Raw genomic sequence first — 3,258 nt, 5'->3', positions numbered from 1 at the left:
CGAGTTTCCGAGTGATTTTTGGAACGTCCCCCTGCTTGTACGAGCAATGTACAAGCCATGTATACAATACTTGTACAAGACTCACACAAGACTTGTTGAAAGTTACAAGCATTGCACAACTCTCGCACAAGGGTTGTAAGCAATGCTTGTACAATACTCGTACAATACCGGAATAAAAGCGGCTTCCAACGGTTCTCAACTTACTTACAATATTGCGTTTACTTATAAAAGACGGTTTTAAAAGCTTTTTACGATATTTACTATCATTTAAGCGTTAATATTTTTATATTAATAAATAAAAAGAAAATTGCTTTGATTTTTTAGTGTTAAATAGAAAAAGATGTAGCTTGATTTTTGATTTTTTATCTCAGCGATTCAGTCTGTTAACACAGCCTTGTACAAGACTTGTTCAAACCTTGTATACAAGTATCGTTCAAGCCACGTCTACAAGGCTTGAATAAGCCATGTATTTTTGGACAAAACAAGCCTTGAACAAGTCTGTTTTACGCGGGACAATTCCGTCAGGGTTCTCATATAATAAATACATAATATTCTATGTTTATTTTCTTCTTCTTGTTCTTCTACATTATTCAAGTGGGATCCAACAATAGCAAGCACATGATAAACCAAGTAGAATGACAGATTAAGCACACCTTTGTTGTTTATAAATGGTCGTATATGGTGTATATCAAGAAGACTAGAGACTAGGTCTCTAGTCTTCTTGGTGTATATGATCGATGTGTACTCCACCGTAACACAAAAAAAATGAGCTCTCTAGTCATGAATTACATTTAGCATAGACGTTTGACAAGAAGTTTTTCAAGCGCCGCCATCGGAAAAAAAAGGCCCTAAAGTGTAAAATTTATTTTGCTCTGTGAATTGGACTGCTAGGGTGCGTTAATAAATAGAGAGTTACGGGGTAGTGACAAGGTCCCTAGATCAGTTACTGGATATAGAATATAGTATATAGTATAGAAAGGTCTATAGATTGAAGGCTTGTAGCCACTAGCATAGTTTTTCGACCAAGTTCTATGCGATAGCGCTATGGAAGGAAAAGTTCACATATGACGGCTATAGGGCGGCATTTTAATCGTTTCTTGAAATTGTTTCAGCTGTACCAACTTGCTTACAAACACATAAAAAATAAATAAAAATATAACCTTTCTTATTTGTTGACAATTTGATATTTTGACAGTCAATCATTATATATATGTACTATACATGTCTAAATATAAACAAAGAAATTTATTAACAACGCTAACCATTGTTGTTGTATTTTTTTAATGTTGGCTGTATCAAAAAAAACTAGTGTGAAGTTAGCGGTTCTTTGCTGAAAATGCTGCATGCAGCATTTTTTCAACATAGTCCTCGGCGGCCATTTTCTAGTAAATTTCTAGTTAGATATAGTGACACAAGTGCTATGGCATAGAACTTGGTCGAAAAACTATGCTAGTGGCCACATGCCTTTATAGACGGCTGGGATCAGCAGTCCAATTCACAGGGCAAATTTTTTACAATTGAGGGCTATTTTTTGCCGCTGATGGCGCTTGTAAAATTTTTTTTAAATAGATTTTATATACAAAAGCTTTACAAGCGCCGTCAGTGGAGGAAAAAAGCCCTAAATTGTAATGCCCTGTGAATTGGACTGCAGGTCGTCGCATGACTCAGTGCGCATGCGCGGTCAGCCATGTTTGGTGCTATTCCCCACTACTAATGTTCACCACATAATGTAAACAAACAGTGTATGGCATGTCAAAAAAATTTCTAATTGAAAATTTAATCATTGATTTATTGAATAAATATTGTACGTCAATGTTGTGCGATCGGTTGCTTTCCCCAGAGATTTAGATCGTCGTCGAAAATGATCTACTGGTGCTGGTGTGAGTCAAATAAAACCAAGCTCAAGGTTATGTGATGTAAGTTTATTTCTTCACATAATTTTCTTTTTTCTGATCAAAATTATTAGTTTACTAGTTAAAAAATATTGATATTCACAGATATATTTATGAAAATCCATTATGATGAATCTCAATATGAACAACATCGTCAGGATGGCTCAAAAAAAATTAAAACCAAATGCAGTACCAACTTTGTTTGGTGATGTTTTGATAGATTATTTGAGTAAAAAATTTGAGTAAGAATAAACATTGAATTTTAACTTATATTAAAGTTGTCTTGATAGAAAAATATTAATAGTTATTTTTTTTTAGTACATGATGTTAGTTGGACTTCATTTGAATCACTAAAGCAGTTGTCAACAATAAACTTAGGTAAATCTTTTTCCAGACCATTGCTTGATGTAATTATAGATGGATATACCACTGGCAACAAAAAGAGTTTATTCAAGTTACCAAAGTCTTATAATACCAAATCTTTACCAAGTGATGAGCAGCAGATTGAATTGCCACTGGTAAACTTAGATGAGGATCATTTAGTATCAATTTTTACTCATAATATTTATCCTGATACTTTCAACAGTTTTTTATCAATTCTTGCTGATGAATTACAAGCAGAAATAATGAAAAAATATAATAAAGGAGTTATTAAATTTAATTTCATGCTTCAAAATCAACATCGTCTTTATCACCATGAAATTTCGAGTTTAAACTAGGAAGTAGAAAGCTTAAAGAAAATAAATATTAGTTTAGACTGTGAATTACGAGTTGAATAAGAAAAAAGGATACACCCAGAAAGACAACGAGAAAAAATTAAAAACAAGTTTAACAAGCTTCTTAATGTATTTGAAAAATTGTCCATTTTTAAAAAACCTTTTAATTGAGTTATTTTATTTACTTATTCATAGTATGCGACAAGCAAAAGCCTACTGAAGCCAGAAAAATATATTTTGTTGTCAGATAAAAAATTGTATTCTATTATTTTATTTTTATATTAAAAAAGAAAAAATTATATTTTTCGAGTAACTTTTGTTTCACTTTTTTACAACTATTTATATTAAACTGTCTACTAACTTTGTCAATTTTTCAAAATATTTAATTAATTATTAATTGAAAAAAATTAAGTGTTAACTTCTTGTTATATACTGTTTCTGGTATAGACCAGAAGTAAGCTATAAAGATGGTTTAAATAATGCGCGCCTAAAAGTCGGCCATGTTTGGTGCTTGTGCGACGACCTGGATAGCTATTCTCGACATAATTATCCCCTCAGTTATCCCCGGCGACAGGGATAACTATTTTGTGGAAATTTACCTTAATTTATGGCTTTATTTGTATCTTCTTCAATGGTTTCCATCAAACGAC

The 3,258-nt window shown here is 32.1% G+C and overlaps 1 long non-coding RNA gene across 1 annotated transcript; it reads left to right on the top strand.

Annotated features, from left to right (window-relative positions):
• The first annotated feature begins 1,741 nt into the window (after window positions 1-1,741).
• Window positions 1,742-2,824, top strand: LOC122849265. The gene is made up of 3 exons (XR_006373555.1): window positions 1,742-1,916; window positions 1,998-2,134; window positions 2,211-2,824. It is a non-coding gene; the product is annotated as an uncharacterized LOC122849265 (long non-coding RNA).
• Window positions 2,825-3,258: the final 434 nt, after the last annotated feature.

The sequence above is a fragment of the Aphidius gifuensis genome, linkage group LG2 (genome assembly GCF_014905175.1).
Source record: "Aphidius gifuensis isolate YNYX2018 linkage group LG2, ASM1490517v1, whole genome shotgun sequence".
NCBI classification, from domain to species: domain Eukaryota; kingdom Metazoa; phylum Arthropoda; class Insecta; order Hymenoptera; family Braconidae; genus Aphidius; species Aphidius gifuensis.
Note: the sequence above shows the minus strand (reverse complement) of the source record. Positions and strands in the feature narration are given on the sequence as shown.